Raw genomic sequence first — 19983 nt, 5'->3', positions numbered from 1 at the left:
TTCTACTCCTCAAAATTGAAGTTGTTGTTGACTTTGTATGCACTTAGCCTGTCTGATATTACTCTAAAGCTTAGTTTCACAACCATCTTTCCCATCTTTCATTCATTAAAATGTTGGGTCTTAAAATTGAACTCAAAATGTGATAAATGGTTTGTAATGGTAAATATATGTCAGGAGTGCAACACAATTAATAGTTTGTTATAACAATTATAATAATTTAATAAGTGTTACATGAAACCATTCTAAAATTTGTAAAATGAAATATGGTTATTTCCTAATCAAATGACAAAGTTTAAGACAATTACCTTCCATAATTTGAAAATTATATGAATATTTAGCATTAAAATATGTTTGCCTGTAACAAAAAACAATTCTTGGATCTAAGTCCTGCTTTGAAACCTACCTTTAAGAATTTATTATACCTCATACATGTAACCTAACTAGTTAGAAAACATGTTTAGATGCAAATAAGTCACTAGGAGGTGAGATTATCTTAAAATGTAAGTCCAAGAAAATGTCATTTTAAAAGTGTTGCACTCCTGACATCAAAGAAATGGTTCTAAAAGAAAAGTTCCTTGTCTATCAGACTGCTCTTTGGGTACAATCTTGTATCTAGTATAGTATCTTTTGAAAAATAAAACAGAACCATATATTTGCTTTTGTATTTTTATGCAGTTAAGCTGCATTATGCGAACACCCTAGATTTGTGTTCTACCCAATAAATCCTGAAATACTTGCCATTGTTATTATCTAGCCTGCTACTATGTTATATATAACTAATTGAACACTTTTTTAATAATTTTTATTCTGGATTACAAAAAAAATGACCAGAAAAACCTTAAATGATCGTCGATTTATCCAAAAGTTTTAAAGTTACACATAGGAAGTAGTGCTTATTAAGAATCCTTGTGTAGTTCATTAAGACTTGTGCTTTTAGCTAAGATGTCAAAGAACAATTGTATGAAATATTTAATCGCCGAAAATCTCTTAAGACAAGTAGTTTAGATTTCCCAAATGACAAAAGTCGTAGGAATATTGTTTGTCATCAATACGTAGTACAACTACGTCAGTAGTCTATTATATAATAAGTTCAACTGTTCATGCTGTTGGCGGCAATTTCAAATTAGAAAAAGAAATTTTCGTAGCTTTTCAATTTGGAGGCAGGTGTGCAAATTAGCGGTGGTCCGAGGTCCGCGACCTTCCACTTTTGCAAGCGGAATTTCGACTAGGATAGTTGGTTTCTAGCTATGCCCGACGTAGTCACCTTACATTTGAAAGAAAATAAGAAATTACTTTGCAAACCTTTTCACCATGTTCACCAAAGTCTCCAATTAAACAAGCTAAAAACTTATCTTTATCATTATTATTCATGACGGCGATGTTCATTTTGTTCAACCACTAGCTTTATACAGAAAATCGCCGACAAATATTGTATAAATTCGAGTAAAATCGTATCTGATTGACAAAAACAACATTGTAAACACATAACAATGGCGGCCGTGAAGACAAAATTTTACAAAATCGGATCCGATTCCGGAAGCGGATAAGGGTAATTCCGGGTTTGGCGATCATTTACAAAATAAATCCAAGCAGGTGAAAAAATACATCTATGCATGGTAAATGAATAGAAACACTATTATTGTACACCGAAAGATATATGTACAAGAAAGAAAAAGCAGAAAAATATTTTATTCAGAAACTCAAAATTACTTTTTGACAAATTTTAATTTAAAAATCCAATACAACGTGACAGCTGGGAACAGTATATCTAACACTATACATGTTCATGGTCACAGTCTAAATTTTCTTTATAAATGATAAATGATGATAATGCATGTGAGATGCTTTTAAAGTGTAAACATATTACTGCAATTTCGAGGGGTTATTTGTTTTTTCTCAATTTTGAAGGGTCAATTAAAGTACCTGAAAGTTTCATTCGTTATTTTCACAAATAATGCAGCTATATTATATATACCTTAATGTAAGTAAATCATATGATATATAGGTGGCATTCTTTGGGCCACTTTACCCCCTCCTGTTTGATAACTTGGAAACGGTCGAGCTCCCAACCCCTAAACCATATGAGGGACAGATCCAGGATTTTAGGTTAGGAGGGGCGCAAACTTAAATTTTCGCCGAGCAGAGCGAGGCTAAAAAAAAATTGAGGTAAAATTATCGGAATATTCTTTATTAAGCTGAGAACAACCCATACTTTGCAAATTTAAGGGGGGTGCAAGCCCGCAACCCTCCCCCGTCTGAATCCGCCCCTGCATATATTCAAGTATAGGACAATGATAAATAAAAAATGAAATATAAGGGGAGTCCCTGGAATTAACCCACCCCCTCCTGTTTGAGAACTTGGAAACGGTCCAGATCCACACCCCTTAACCATATATATTCATGTTTGTGACAATATGAAAAATCAAATGAAATATAGGAAGAGTCGCTAGGGGTCACCCACCGCTCCTGTTTTAGAATTTAGAAATGGTCGAGATCCCCATCCCTAAACCATATTATATTCATGTATGGGACAATATAACAAATCAGATGAAAGATAGGGGGAGTCCCTGAGGTCACTGTTCACCCTCCTGTTTGAGAACTTGGAAATGGTCAAGATCCTTACCCCTAAACCATATATACTCATGTATGGGACAATATAACAAATTAAATGAAATATAGGGAAGTCCCTGTGGTCATCCCAACCCTCCTGTTTGAGAACTTGGAAACGGTCGAGATCCCCACACCAAAACAATATATATTCATGTATGGATCAATATAACTAATTAAATGAAATATAGGGGGAGTCCCTTGGGTCACCCTACCCCTCCTGTTTGAGAACTTGGAAACCAATGAGATCCCCACCCCTAAACCATATATATTCATGTATGGGACAATATAACAAATAAAATGAAATGTAGGGGAAGTCCCTAGGGTCACCCACCCCCAGTGGCGGATCAAGAAATTTTCATAAGTGGGGCCCACTGACTGACCTAAGAGGGGCCCGCTCCAGTCACGCTTCAGTGATTCCCTATATAAGCAACCAAATTCCCCCCCCTGCCCCCTAAATCCTCTGCCTACCCCTACCTGTTTGAGAACTTGAAAACCGTTGAGATCCCCACCGCTAAATTATATATATTAATATGTATGGGACAAAATAACAAATCATTTACATTTACTATGGGCAAGTCAGTCAGACCTCACCTTTGATCCCTGTTGTAGTGAACATTTGTCTGATTCGTGTCTCATAACTTTTGTACTATAGAACACAAACTCAGTTTTCTTTCCAGGGAAACCAGTCCATTCATACTATTACATGTTCATACTAAGTCAAATTGAACTTCTAGCAGTCAAATAAAACCAAGGTTAACTACCAAGTAGAACAACTGCACTCATTGGGAACTTGTACCACTGCAGACTCACCATAAAAATATACATTGATATATGCAATGCTTTTGAAACCTTGATAACATATAAATTATTTGCCTTAATAAATAAATCATTAGATAAACATGAATGTACTATATATGAATGTTTAATGTTGAGGCAACATTGCAAGAGTTTTCATAATTACGGTTGCCTTGGTTTTTGGTTAACTGCCTTCAGCGCTTACAGCGCTTTGATTTAAGTGTGAGTCTTTAAACCTCAAAGTTGCACTCCTGACACTCATAGGGAGGCCTTATTTACTTGACTCTCACACATTATTTATATCAATAATCAGGTAAATAAACTATTTATTCTAGAAAGGACATATTTATTTAACAGTATTGACTTTTGTTTATGTTTAGGTGTGAGTCATTTGAGCAAAATTCATTCTATTCCTCAGTAATACTATTTTTTGTGTTGCACTCCTGACATGGCACAACTTTTTTTCAAAACACAACTGTATCAAAACGGTTCAAGGGAAAAGCTTCATTTTGAGCTAAAATCATTACTAAGATATAACAGTTTTCAAAGAAATAAGAATTTATGGCATATCACTCCATAAAACAATTTGCTGTGTCTTGAAAAAAAAGTATTTTTTCAAAATGTCACAAAAAAGTGTTGCACTCCTGACAATTTTGGCATCTTTTTTTAACATAATTTTTTTAATACTTGAGATTTCCCAAGGAAATTTTGCAGGAATATTCTACACATTAAGCCACATCATTTGAAATCAAATTATCCAATCAAATTATCAGCATGATTGATAATTATTGCTATAGATGCAAAGAACCATTTATTTTGACTTTGCCCAAGTCAAGATCTAGCTGCCCTGAAATTTTCAGACAAATTGGACAATCGGTTGTTGGGTTGCTGTCCCTGAATTGGCAATTTTAAGGAAATTTTGCAGTTTTTGGTTAATATCTTCAATATCATTATAGATAGAGATAAACTGTGAACAGCAATAATGATCAGCAAAGTAAGATCTACAAATAAGTCAACATGACAAAAATGGTCAGTTGACCCCTTAAGGAGTTATTGCCTTTTATAGCCATTTTTTACCAATTTTTCGTAAATTTTTGTAATCTTTTACAAAAATCTTCTACTCTGAAACTACTGGGCCAAAGTAAACCATACTTTGCCACAATCATCATTCGGGTATCTAGTTTAAAAAAATGTGTTCATGACCTGGCCAACCAATCAAGATGGCCACCATGGCTAAAAATAGTACATAGGGGGTAAAATGTAGATTTTGGCTTTTAACTCTGAAACCAAAGCATTTATAGCAAATCTGACAAAGGGTTTAATTTGTTTATCAAGTTAAGATCTATCTGACCTGAAATTTTCAGACAAATCAGACAACCTGTTGTTGGGTTGCTGCCCCTGAATTGGTAATTTTTAAGGAAATTTTGCTGTTTTTGGTAATTATCTTGAATATTATTGTAGATAGAGAAAAACTGTAAACAGCAATAATGTTCAGCAAAGTAAGATCTGCAAATAAATTAACATGACAAAAATGGTCAGCTGACCCCTTAAGGAGTTACAGCCCTTTACAGTCAATTTTTAACAATTTTCATAAATTTTGTAAATTTTTGTAATTTTTTAACAAAATATTTTCCTCTGCAACTAATGGGTCAAGTTCATTAAAGATGAAGATAATTGTAAGTAGCAAGAATGTTCAGTAAAGTAAGATCTACAAACACATCACCATCACCAAAACACATTTTTGTCATTAATCCATCTGTGTCTTTTGTTGAATATGCACATAGACCAAGGTGAGTGACACAGGCTCTTAAGAGCCTCTAGTTAGTGGATTGGGAAACAAGTAGTGTTGTCAAATCGTACACTTTTGCCTAACCGGTTACTGGTATAATCGTTCAACCGATTAACCAGTTAACCGGTTGTTTAAGTTGATGTTTGAAGGCCTTGTCAATAGTACCCTAAAAATCGATAAAAGAAGATGTGGTATGGGTGTCAATGTGACTACATTCCATCCAAGTCATACATTTACATTTTTATAATACAATGAATTGAAGTTTGGCCTTTGGTTTTATAAGGCTTGTCTGTGAAGATACCTGTCGAAATTTGACTTTTAATAATCAAATACACGTATCAACTATGGCGTTTGTACTAACTTCAAATTGAAATATAAAAAAAAATTGTAGAATTGAATATGTCTGAAACCGATAATTCTTCCATTTTGTCTTGTTGTCTCCGAAAAAAATGAGAGGTGTTTCAATTAATTTAGTTAAAAGATTGACCAAGACATGCACGACGTAGATTGCACATTCAGATGTAGGTCTACAAATATAAGATCAAAAATGAAATAATGAAGTAAATCGTAAAATTTAATTGTATTACTGATTAAAAGTTACTGTTTAAAAAACATGAAACTAATTGTGTTTTTTAAGATCTTGCCCCGAGCTGAGAGACAAGTTCTAATTAATTCTATATTTTTGGATTAACAAACCAATCAAAATACTGGACAATTGATCAGTCAAATTAATTACCACGACAACAATTTTTAAAGAAAACACAACTATTTAATGATTTGAATACAAATTTATATCAAATCTATTAAAATTGAAAAAAAGTCCGGTTAACTGGTTAGCGATTTTGGTATTCGGTATTCGGTCGTCCGAACAGTAAACCGGTTAACCGGTTAACCGTTGACAACACTAGAAACAAGTTATTCAAGCTAATATTAATCCCTTTCCACTTTGCGGTGTGAGTGCTGCCTTAAAGCGGCATTAGCCTGCTCTTTTAAATCTAAAATGGTGTCTTTTACGTGCAAGAGATATGGCTCTGAGTCTCTCTTAACACGGGTCAGCCATTTATCATCCCCTTCAAACGGACTATCATCTTTTCTTTGTGACCATACTCCCAAATGGTGTCAAGGGAGAGCCGAAAATTCAGTCCCTGAAATTTCATCCCGAAACCGAAATAGAACCAGGAACCTTTGTGTTGGTAGTCCAATGCACTAACCAGTACACCATGGCTCTCACTGCTTATTTAAGATCACCTAATAAAGAATAGTTCCTTAACTTTGTGTAGTTTTGGCAGTCATATGAAACATGTTCAAAAGGTTTATACATTTGTACTTATTTTATATTTTCCAGGTTTTGTGAATTTTATGACAATCTTTGTGATGACGCACATACAGCATTATGATGTGGCAGTCATATGAAATATGTTCAAAAGGTTTATACTTATTTTATATTTTCCAGGTTTTGTGAATTCTATGACAATCTTTGTGATGACGCACATACAGCATTATGATGTCTGGTGATAGATTAGTATTAAGATGGTGCTTAATAGATTAGAACAGTGTCACCCACAGAATCTCTTAATTGATTTAAGCAGAAAAAGAAAGTTGTGTACACTAGATCATCTAGACATCAAAATGAAATCTCTATTTTTCAACATGGTTGTAAATGTTGTAATGAATTTATAGCATAAAATTTGTGTAATTTTTTCCCTTGATATGAATGTGTATGCATTTTACTTAATTGATGTGTTGCCTTTATCAGCTAGCTCATGCCTTTTTCTTATTTGACATTTATAAAAAGAGGCTTAATATTAATATATTTATGTCATGGATTGATTCAGAATTTCAACTTTCAACTGGCAAATTTTTGATGCACACTTTCAGCATTTGATGCTTAAGATGAGCAGTCACTAAAGACTAGAACTGGTTTAAAAAAGGCTATCAAAAGATTCTATAGAGGAGGGATGCTACTCAAGGCTATCCTTTTGAGAATAATCAGTGTATAATATTAGTCAGTTTGTCATTCACAATATTCATTTTCTTGTATCATCTTTTTTTAACCATATTTCCTCAAATCTCTTTAATTTGTGAAAGGAAGGACATGATTCAATGTCTATTGATATTTGTCTAGTCTGCAACAAAGTTGTGTATGTGAGATTTAGGCATGATGTGTCCATGGTGTTTGATGGAGGATTCCACAAACCACTGATTAGGTTAGTTTAGTAGGAACTAGTGATGGTTAGTCAATGATACTTGGTTCACATACCATTGGCACAACTTATTTCCATTGATATTTGTGATCAAGTCAGTTAAATGGGAATACCTAATGGTGAGTTAGTCACATTTTGTATGTAGTTGTTTTTCTATTGGTACAACTCATTTCCATAACTATATTCCTTCCCCCTCAGTCTTGATATTTCGACTGAAACAGCTGCATTAGACTATCATATTACATGTAAGAGAGACAGATCCCTGTATGACTAGCGTTTATGTACAATATTATTCCAAAATTGTGTTACTGGAATCCAAAACAAAAGGCACCACATCTTCAAATTTGTTATCTTTTCAATGAATTAGATACATAATATTTATCAGTATTTTATTTGAAGTGATAACATCTATGTCTGAAGTAGTCTTCATTTGTTGAATGAAACAATAATTTAGATTTTAAAGAACAGAGATTGTATTGGAAACCACAGCCATTTTCATTTACCATTTGTTTTGAAAAGATGCTAAAATGTAATGTGAATTTCTGCTGTAAAGTGCCACAATGAGATACTATGAGTACAAGAGAGATAATTTAAAATTACAAACTTGATTTTTTTATAGCTAGACACTGAAAGATTTTGAAAGATTGTAGAAAAACCTCGTTTAAATTGATTTGTAGTGTTTTTAGTTAATTAGGATACTGCTATATTTCAATCAAATTGACAGGATAGTGATTTTGGCGTATTTATTACACAATATGAAATACATTTTTATTATACTGCAATATGTAATAATCTATATATACTTCTCTTTGTTGTAAAAAAAAGCTTTTATGCAAAGTTGTGGCATTTTGTTATGTTGAATATTGAATTCACTATGTGAATATAGCTTGTAATTGTGAACATATCTAATGTGTATATCTGCTTGAATAATTATTTTGTGTGCATGAATATCTTTATGAGAACATTTAAATGACTTTTATCTTTTGTTTGTATAATGGACAATGTTATTTAAAGGTTGTGTATATGATTTTTCATCATGATATTTGTCCAAATTATGTTCCAACATGAGCGCAGAAAATTACTGAATGTATTGGAAAAAAATTGTATTCTAAATTTTTCTTAACATTTGTATAAAGATATTTTCTTGAAAAATTTAAACTATTTACTTATGTAAACATGGATAAAGATATTTTATTGCAAAGAAACTGTAGGGAAACTAAAACTGTTCTTTTCAATCACTTTTCTGCCTAAAAAATGGTTTTTTTTTGTACGAATTTGAGTAAAAGTAACTCCTGAAATTAAAACTATTTCCCAATGCTTGTAGATTAAGACTTGGTTGGCTCTATTTGTTTGTATGAATGTTTGCTCAAGCATTGTTATTAAGATTTACATCTGAAAACAATAAAAATAGGCAGAGTTAAACTTGTATACATTTATATTAATTTTTGTTTGGACATTATCAAATAATCAAATTTGCCTTTATACAGGTACTCTGCCTACTTAATTTGTTTGTCAATCTTAATTACAATGTTTCAGCAGACATTAATTCAAACCAAGCAAATAAGGACAGGAAGCAAACCAAATTCTTACTCTACATGCATTAGGTCTAAGGAAATTGACCAAGGATAAAGTATATGACCTGAAGTCTGCAGGTAAGTATAAAAGGAAGCCCCACATTGATTCCTATTACAAGCTATTCACAATCAATGCAACTTAGACATTTGGAATCAAAATAAATTTTGAGTGATTGTTCCTTTAATCTAAATTTAATGGATATATTCCAAAGACTAATTTTTGTTTTTGCTTGAAAGTTAAAATTTTAGGTCTTGAAGGAATATGTATTTATAACATTTAGAAAGAAAAATAACCTAGTCATCCTTATTCATGAAAAAATTACTTGGGTAAGTATTGGGACAATTGAATTGCACAATTATCTGACAAAAGTAATAAAAAAAAACATGATTTATGTAAATTACAGCAACTTTGTTATCGAAACAAACTATGTGATGTCATTGTAAAAGCTTATTCATTAAATATGAAAAACTAAGTCTTGACCAATTTTTTAGCTCATCTGGCCTAAAAGGCCAAGTGAGCTTTTCTCATCACTTGGCATCCGTCGTCGTTAACTTTTACAAAAATCTTCTCCTCTGAAACTACTAGGCCAATTTTAACCAAACTTGGCCACAAACATCATTGGTGTATCTAGTTTAAAAATGTGTCTGGTGACCCGGCAAACCAACCAAGATGGCCGCCATGGCTAAAAAAAAGAACATAGGGGTAAAATGCAGTTTTAGGCTTATGACTCTGAAACCGAAGCATTTAGGGCAAATCTGACAGGAGTTAAATTGTTTATCAAGTCAAGATCTATCTGCCCTGAAATTTTCAGATGAATGGGACAACCTGTTGTTGGGTTGCTGCCCTGGAATTGGCAATTTTAAGGAAATTATACCGTTTTTGGGCTATTATCTTGAATATTATTATAGATAGAGATAAACTGTAAACAGCAATAATGTACAGCAAAGTAAGATTTACAAATATGTCAACATGACCGAAATGGTCAGTTGACCCCTTAAGGAGTTGTTGCCCTTTATAGTCAATTTTTAACCATTTTTCGTAATCTTTTACAAAAATCTTCTCCTCTGAAACTACTGGGCCAAATTAATCCAAACTTGGCCACAATCATCTTTGGTGTTTCTAGTTTAAAAAATGTGTGGCGTGACCCAGCCATCCAACCAAGATGGCCACTATGGCTAAAAATAGAACATAGGGGTGAAAAGAAGATTTTGGCTTATATCTCTGAAACCAAAGCATTTAGAGCAAATCTGACTTGGAGTTAAATTGTTTATCAGGTCAAGATCTATCTGCCCTGAAATTTTCAGACAAATCGGACAACCTGTTGTTGGGTTGCTGCCCCTGAATTAGTAGTTTTAAGGAAAATTGGCAAATTTTGGTTATTATCTTTAATATTATTTGGATAGAGATAAACTGTAAACAGCAATAATGTTCAGCAAAATAAGATCTACAAATAAGTCAACATGACCAAAATTGTCAATTGACCCCTTAAGGAGTTATTGCCCTTTATAGTCAATTGTTAACAATTTTCATAAATATTTGTTAATTTTTGTAAATTTTTAGGAAATATTTTCCACTGTAATTACTGGGCCAAGTTCATTATAGATAGAGATAATTGTAGCAACAAGAATGTTCAGTAAAAAAAGATCTACAAACACATTACCATCACCAAAACACCATTTTGTCATGAATTTATCTGTGTTCATTGTTAATATGCACATAGACAAAGGTGAGCAACACAGGCTCTTGAGTGCCTCTAGTTAATGACAACTTTCCTTAGGGGTTATTGTTTGGTAATTATACATCATAGAGATGTTGGAATTTTAAACTAGAGGCTCTAAAGAGCCTGTGTCGCTCACCTTGGTCTATGTGAATATTAAACAAAGGAAGCAGATGGATTCATGACAAAATTGTGTTTTGGTGATGGTGATGTGTTTGTACATCTTACTTTACTGAACATTCTTGCTGCTTACAATTATCTCTATCTATAATGAACTTGGCCCAGTAGTTTCAGTGGAAAATATTAGTTAAAATTTACAAATTTTATGAAAATTGTTAAAAATTGACTATAAAGGACAATTACTTCTTAGGGGTCAAGTGACCATTTCCGTCATGTTGACTTACTTGTATATCTTACTTTGCTTAACATTATTGATGTTTACAGTTTATCTCTGTCTATAATAATATTCAAGATAATAACCAAAAACAGCAAAATTTCTTTAAAATTACCAATTCAGGGGCAGCAACCCAACAACGGGTTGTCAGATTCATCTGAAAATTTCAGGGCAGATAGATCTTGACCTGATAAACAATTTTACCTGATGTCAGATTTGTTCTAAAGGCTGCAGTTTCAGAGTTATAAGCCAAAATCTACATTTCACCCCTATGTTCTATTTTTAGCAATGGCGGCCATCTTGGTATGTTGGCTGGGTCACCGGACACAATTTTTAAACTAGATACCCCAATGATGATTGTGGCCAAGTTGGGTTTAATTTGGCCCAGTAGTTTCAGAGGAGAAGATTTTTGTAAAAGATAACTAAGATTTACGAAAAATGGTTAACTAGAGGCTCTAAAGAGCCTGTGTCGCTCACCTTGGTCTATGTGAATACTAAACAAAGGACACAGATGGATTCAAGACAAAATTGTGGTTTGGTGATGGTGATGTGTTTGTAGATCTCACTTTACTGAACATTCTTGCTGCTTACAATTATCTCTATCTATAATGAACTTGACCAAGTAGTTACAGTGAAAATTGTTAAAAAAAAATGACTATATAAAGGGCAATAACTCCTTAGGGGTCAATTGACCATTTTTGGTCATGTTGACTTCTTTTTAGGTCTTACTTTGCTGTACATTATTGTTGTTTACAGTTTATCTCTATCTATAATAATATTCAAGATAATAACCAAAAACAGCAAAATTTCCTTAAAATTACCAATTCAGGGGCAGCAACCCAACAACAGGTTGTCCGATTCATCTGAAAATTTCAGGGCAGATAGATTTTGACCTGATGAACAGTTTTCCCCATGTCAGATTTGCTCTAAATGCTTTGGTTTTTGAGTTATAAGCCAAAAACTGCATTTTACCCCCATGTTCTATTTTTAGCCATGGCGGCCATCTTGGTTGGTTTGCCGGGTCACCGGACACATTTTTAAAACTAGATACCCCAATGATGATTGTGGCCATGTTTGGTTTAATTTGGCCCAGTTGTTTCAGAGAAGATTTTTCTAAAAGATGACTAAGATTTACGAAAAATGGTTAAAAATTGACTATAAAGGGCAATAACTCCTAAAGGGGTCAATTGACCATTTCGGTCATGTTGACTTATTTGTAAATCTTACTTTGCTGAACATTATTGCTGTTTACAGTTTATCTTTATCTATAATAATATTCAAGATAATAACCGAAAACAGCAAAATTTCCTTAAAATTACATATTCAGGGGCAGCAACCCAACAACGGATTGTCTGATTCATCTGAAAATTTCAGGGGAGATAGATCTTGACCTGATAAACAATTTTACCCCATGTCAGAATTGCTCAAAATGCTTTGGTTTTTGAGTTATAAGCCAAAAACTGCATTTTACCCCTATGTTCTATTTTTAGCCATGGCGGCCATCTTGGTTGGTAGGCGGGGTCACGCCACACATTTATTAAACTAGATACCCCAATGATGATTGTGGCTAAGTTTGGTTTAATTTGGCCCAGCAGTTTCAGAGAAGATTTTTGTAAAAGTTAACGACGACGGACGACGACGACGGACGCCGGACGCAAAGTGATGGGAAAAGCTCACTTGGCCCTTCGGGCCAGGTGAGCTAAAAAGCTTCATTTCTGTCTCTTTGTCCATAAAAAGAGAGCAGAAAGAACAATCATTCTCATTAAAACTTGAAGACAACAATCAAGAATAAACTGTACCAAGAGCTATAAGTTTCTAAGTTTTATGTTGCTTAAAGCTTTACATAGGGATGGTGATTCGGTGTAGGCATAAACTTACCTCTTAAAAGCTTAATATGTAAAATGTTGAAGAACTGGATGCTCCATACATTGTATATAGATGCTTTATGCTATGAACCTTCAGTCTGATATATGTATCCATTGTCCTTGACCCCATTTTCATGGTTTAGTGACTACTTGAATTTGTTTTTTAGATTTTTTGTGATAGTAACTTTTCTCTTATGAGTAACTATTTGGTATGTGCAAGGTCCTCATGCCTGTCAGACAGTTTCACTTGACCTCAACCTCATTTCATGGATCAGTGAATAAGGTCAATCAGTCAGTTTCTTTCTATCTCCTGCATTTATTAATCTTGTGGTGTTTTTCTTCAAATATCCTGTACCAAGTCAGGAAAATGGCAGTTATTATCTTATAGTTCGTTTCTGTGTGTGTTGCATTGTCGTTTTTTTTTTTTTGTTTGTTTTTTTTTGTTGCAGTTCAGTGATTCTGTTGTGTCGTTGTTTTCCTCTTAAAGCTGTGTTTACCTGAGTTTTAGTTTGTATTCCAGATTTGTTTTCTCTCAATTGAGTTAAGACTTTCAAACAGCGGTGTAATACTGTTTCTTTTCGTAATCGAATTTTAAAATACATAACGGTTGCCATGAAACACTCCGTAGCACCTGAGATCACCTCCAGTTTTTGGTGGGGGTTCGTTTTGCTAAGTCTTCAGTTTTCTATGTTGTGTCTTCTGTACTATTAACTGTCTGTTTGACTTTTTATTTTGGCCATGGCGTTGACAGTTTATTTTCAATATATGAGTTTGACTGTCCCTCTGGTATCTTTCGTCCGTCTTTGGGAAAGTCGAACGTCTGGTCAACTTTATATGGAACTGACTGATTGCAACTGTCTTTCCCAAAAATGAGGTAAACATCTTATAAGAATAGATTTCAAATATGAACAATATAAATCAAGTTTATAAATATGGAAGTAAGATTTGTTTTATAAAAAGAGGTGGCTAAATATATAAAGGATACATGAATATTCCATCTATAATTACACACATGGTGTACAAAATTTGATGCACAAGTCGAGGTAAAGTTCAACACGAATATGTCCCAAGTATACGGATGCCCCATCAGCACTATCATTTTCTATGTTCAGTGACCGTGAAAATAGGATAAAATCTCTAACTAGGCATTAAAATTTGAAAGATCATTTCATATGAAACAGGTTTACTAAGTTTCAAGTTGATTGAACTTCAACTTATCAAAATCTACCTCGACAAAAAACTTTAACCTGAAGTGGGACAGACAGGCGGACGCACAGACCAGAAAACATAATGTCCATAAATGGGGCATAAAAAAAATACCCAGTGTACATAATTACAATACAATAGATTATAAAAGACAAGAACAGCAAGTCTGCGTTAGCACAAATCATAACAATAGAGTCAACATTACAATGCTAACAAATTCACAGGTCATCGATGTTATTTCACATAAAAATATGTTCTTCTTTGAGGCCAAGAACATATATATCTACAATGCACATGGCAGTTTTGAGTTCTTTTTATCTCCTTTAATTCTGAAATCAACTCATTTCCACTCCATAACTCAACCCTGTGAACAAATGATAAAATTAATTCACAAATAAAAAAGTAATTGAAGCTTTACTAATTATATCTTCTGTGTGTCATACAAAGTGCCTTCATTACACTTCCCCTCAAAAGTATAAAAAGGGTCAGTACAACACTTATATGTAACTGCCTATGGCTTTTTAAAGCAGGTTGGTATGCAAGAACAGCAATCTGGTAGTCATCATTAAGTTTCATGAAACACATGAGTTCGGAAAAGTATAATTTTGATACATTTTCTGAGGACTGAATTTTAGAGAAGTTTCTGCCAACCACAACAAACTACAAATTCAAAATAAAAATTGTGTAATAAGCAGTCATTCCACATCTTTGATTTTTTTCAAGCCACCTTCCATTAATATGATAAATGATATCACTTAAATATTTTTAACAACTGTTTAATTTCAGAATAATGGACAGGAATAACACTGTATGCCTCTACCGCAAACTTAGTCGCTGAAAAGTCATTTTGAGATAAAATGATGGTTCAAGCGTTACCGATGAGTCTTCTGTAGACAAAATGCGCGTCTTGCGTAAAAACAAAATTTAATATTGGTATCTATGATGAGTTCATGATGGTTTCACAATTAATAAGTGTAATATATAAAGTATATAGTTGAACAATGTTCGTGCAAGTTATATTTCTTATCAGCATCCTTGTTTTAATATTGAGATTTATATATATAATACTTCGGGTTGGATTGGATTTTTTGTAGTGTTCTATGCTGTTCCTTCCTCTACTTGATAGTTTACATAATGCTTTGGTCTAGCTTTTCAATAAACACTTCATTACCAGTGACCGCAACACTGTCAATAACACTTCGTTGATACTTTTTCCAAATGGATTAAGGCTGTGAAGTCGTTCATACTAATCAGAATTCAGAAACTGACTATCAATATCCATGCATTGTCAATCTTAAAAGACCCAAATGATGCAAAACACCTCCCATGAAAAACAACATCATTTTTGTGTGTAAATCTTATAACATAAACTGCTTGATAAATAAATTAGGTATTGAAAATTCACTTGGAAACTCAACATATTTCCTTACGAAACTTACCAAAGACAAAATCCTGGATATATATATAATCAAAGGTTTTTGGAAATTCAACCAAAGATGAATAACTGAATCTTCCATCACTATATTGGATACCTAAACTACATAAGTGTTCTTACACACAACGGTTCATTGCTAGGTCCTCCAAATGCTCCACGAAACCTTTTTCTAAATTATTAACTAAAATAAAATTGAGAATGGAAATGGGGAATGTGTCAAAGAGACAACAACCCGCCCAAATAAAAAACATCTGTTTTATCAAACAAAGTAGGGCTTCAAAGTTATTGTGAAACTGCCTATTCTAGAGGTGGTCTGAATCTGATGTGGATACTAAAAAATTCCGAAAGAACTTACAATCTAACTCTTTCATCTTGCAATTATATTAAAACATTTGACTCATCTTCAGTTTACACAAGTATTCCACATTCCATACTAAAGACAAATTGAGAGTTGGTATTATTTTGTTTCATAAAACAGAATGACAAACGTAGATACATACGTGGATACAGGTATCTTGGGAGTGATAAATCATACTTTGTAAAGAATCACACTAATTCTCTGAAACTGACATTATCAAGATGCTTGATTTCTTGATTGACAACATATTTGTTACATTTAGAGGAATTACGATGGTAATCTATTATGCCCCTCTTCTTGCCGACTTGTTTCTTTATAATTATGAAACTGACTTCATACAAAAACTTCTTAAAAGGAAGAAAGATAAGAAGTTAGCAATATAATTTACCTTTACTTTCCGCTATATAGGTGATATTCTCTCACTAAATAATTAAACATTTGATGACTATGTTGAACGAATCTATCCCATAGAACTAGAGATTAAGGATACTATAGATACAGTTAAGTTTGCCTTATATCTTGACTTACATCTAGAAAATGACAATGGTCAGTTGAAAACAGAACTTTACGACAAAAGAGATGATTTCAGTTTCCTAATTGTGAACTCTCCATTTCTATTTAGCAATATTCCAACAGGGCCTGCATACGAATTATATATCTCCCGACTGATACGATATTCCCAGACTTGTATTTTCTTGATAGAGTGTTGCTGCTCACAATAAAGCTATTAATTCAAGAATTTCAAATGGTGAAGTTCAAATCAACCCTTCGTAAATTTTACGGACTACATCACGAGTTATTAAACCGGTATGGAATAACTGTTTTACAGATGATATCTTGTACGTTCCTTATGTCTTAACTACAATCCACTTACCTTTTCATGAACCTACCGAATAAGACTATTTATACCGGATTTTTAATAACATAAGCAACACGACGGGTGCCACATGTGGAGCAAAATATGCTTACCCTTCTTTTATTTGACTATGATTATGATTAATTTTACTTTTACTGTTTGATGATATAAATTTGACGTGGATCGGTACTTATACATCCCGTCAATGTGTTGTTTGTATTAACTTTCAGTTTTCCTGGTGTAATTTGTGACTTTTTGTATTTATTTGGGACATATGACGTGGCTCTGTACTTATAAATATCCCGCCATTATATTATTTTTCTTTGTTAAATATTTGTTTGTTTTTGTTCTAATTCGGATTGTGATACGATGATGACTCCGCTGTACCCCTATATTGACAATTTTACCTATCATATCTGTTTTGTCCATATATTGTTTTAAATATAATGGAATTTGATGCGACTGCCATACAAGTGGGAGTTTTAGCGCTATGAAATCAGGTTAAATTCACCATTTTCTACATTTGAAAATGCTTGTACCAAGACAGGAATATGACAGTTGTTGTCCATTCGCTTGATGTGTTTTATCATTTAATTTTGCCATTTGATAAGGGACTTTCTGTTTTAAATTTTCCTCAGAGTTCAGTATTTTTGTGATTTTACTTTTTACTAAATTTTATCATCGGCACAAGGACATCATTCATAAATATTATTCAACATGCAGACATCTTATATGTTCAGGTATTTTACATCCAACCTTTTATGGATATATTCTTTACAAAGCACACAACTGTCGGTAGTCACCTCAATATCTAACAAAACCTTTAAACAGACTCAAAAAAGGGATACAGTTACGATACTGTTGTCAGGTCATTAAAGATAGCATATTTTGGCTTTATAAATATTGATTCAGTTATCATGGTTATATGGTCTTTGCATTGGAAATAACCACATTTATTCTAAAACCGGTTATTGGCATGATATAAAGGGTTATGTTTTCTCCTAAATGTTTATGATGGTGTGATACTAAACCCCTAACGGTAGGGATTGTGTTTTATATTCAAAATGGTAGATATGAAACACTTGGAAAGTAGAACGTCTGGCCAACTTTATAGGGAATTGACAGATTGCAGCTTTCTTTCCCAAAAGAGGAACGAAAGATACCAGAGGGACAGTCAAACTCATAAATCGAAAATCAACTGAAAACGCCATGGCTAAAAATGAAAAAGACAAACAGACAAACAATAGTAAACATGACACAACATATAAGTCTAAAGAATAAACAACACGAACCCCACCAAAAACTAGGGATGATCTCAGGTGCTCCGGAAGGGTTAGCAGATCCCGCTGCACATGTGGCACCCGTCGTGTTGCTTATGTGATTACAAATCAGGTAAATAGTCTAATTTGGTAGGTCACATTCATGAAAGGGAAGGGGATTGTAGTTACGACGTAAGGAACATATCTGGTATCATTTGTGAAACGGTTATTCCATAACGGTCAACCAACTCGTGATAGCGTCCGCAAAATTTACGAAGTGATTTCATCTTCACCATTTGACTCTTGGTTTAATAGCTACCTTGTGAGCAGCAGCCCTCGTTCAAAAAATCATCATAGGAAATGCAAGCACAGGAATATCGTATCAATTGGGAGATATATACAACGTATGCGGGTGCTGCTGGAATGTTGCTACTTAGAAATGGAAAGTTCACAATTGGAAAGCTGAAATCATCTCTTTTGTCGTAAAGTTTTGTTTTCAACCGACCCTCATTGTCAATTTCTAGATGTAAGTCAAGATATGAGGCCGACTTACCTGTAACTGTTGTATCCTTTATCTCTAGTTCGAAGGGATAGATGCGTTCAACATGGTCACCAAATTTTGAATTATTTAGTGAAAGAACATCATCTATATATCGGAAAGCAGAGTTAAAGGATAAAGCTAGCTTCCTATCTTTCTTCCTAAGAAATTCTTGTATGAAGTCAGCCTAATAATAATAAAGAAACAAGTCGGCAAGAAGAGGGCCACAATTTGTTCCCCTTGGAATGTCGACAGTCTTGAAAAACACGTCCTCCGAACGTAACAAATATGTTGTCATTCAGAAAACAAGGATCTTGATAATGTAAATTTCAGAGAAGTTTTTGTGTGAAACAGAGTGATCCTTTACAAAGTAGGATTTATCCCTCCCTAAGAAAAGATACTTGTATCTACGTCGGCCATTCTTTTTTATGAAACAAAGCAAAACCAACTCTTTCAATTTGTCTTTTAGTTTGGAATGTGGAATACTTGTGTAAAGTGTAGAAAACTCAAATGTTTTAATACTATTACAAGATGAAAGAGAGTTAGATTGTATGTACTCTTAAAGATCTTTGGAATTTTTAAGTATCCACGTCTGATTCACGGCATCTCTAGAATAGGCAGTTTCAAAATAACTTTGAAGCCCGTCTTTGATTGCTGATAAGATAGATGTTAATAATATCTTAGAAAGAGGTTTCGTGGAGCACTTGGAAGACCCACTAATATACAGTTGTTTGTAAGGACACTTATGTAGTTTAGGTATCAAATACAGTGATGGAAGATCCAATTCTTCATCTTTGGTTGAAATTCCAAAGGAACATAGAACAGACCTATGATTATCCAGGATTTTCTCTTTGGTAAGTGTCGTGAGGGTATATGTTGAGTTTCCAAGTGAATTGTCAATATCTAATTCGTTTATTAAGCAGTTAATGTAATGAGTTTGACACACAAAAACGATGTTGTTTGGGGCTTTATCTGCAGGGACAACAATTTTTTTGTCATGAAGGTAGGATAAGTGTTTTGTAACATTTAAGTCTTGATTGACATAGCTTGGGATTAGATAGACCCATTCAAATTCTTAATTCTAATTTGTATCAACGACCTCACTGCCTTAACCCATTCGGAAAGAGTGTCTACGTCGTTCTTCTCACGCTTAGCCTATTGCCTGGCATAATCGTCGACTGAGTCCATCAAAATTTTAAAGTTGTATTTCCAATTGATGGATTTAGGCTCACGATATTTCGGACCTTTCGATAACACATTTCGTAGGGAAGTGTTATCAACAACTAGTACAAGTGCAATCAGGATGATTAGACTTGAAGTCGTCAATATTGAGATTCTGCAAAACTATTTGTAATTGGAAATTTTAGTTGCAATAGGTTTGG

At 33.5% G+C, this 19983-nt stretch overlaps 1 protein-coding gene across 2 annotated transcripts in view; it reads left to right on the top strand.

Annotated features, from left to right (window-relative positions):
• The window catches only part of LOC143082215 (uncharacterized), a 30480-nt gene extending 21035 nt beyond the window's left edge, over window positions 1-9445 (top strand). Inside the window, exon 17 of one of the 2 annotated variants that reach the window (XM_076257799.1) lies at window positions 6648-9445. The gene's annotated coding sequence lies outside the window, so the exon portion shown is untranslated. Of the gene's footprint in view, window positions 1-6539; window positions 6596-6647 lie in introns of those variants that run through there. The other variant, XM_076257801.1, reaches the window with a different exon arrangement.
• Window positions 9446-19983: the final 10538 nt, after the last annotated feature.

The sequence above is a fragment of the Mytilus galloprovincialis genome, chromosome 7 (genome assembly GCF_965363235.1).
Source record: "Mytilus galloprovincialis chromosome 7, xbMytGall1.hap1.1, whole genome shotgun sequence".
Classification (NCBI taxonomy): Eukaryota; Metazoa; Mollusca; class Bivalvia; order Mytilida; family Mytilidae; genus Mytilus; species Mytilus galloprovincialis.
Note: the sequence above shows the minus strand (reverse complement) of the source record. Positions and strands in the feature narration are given on the sequence as shown.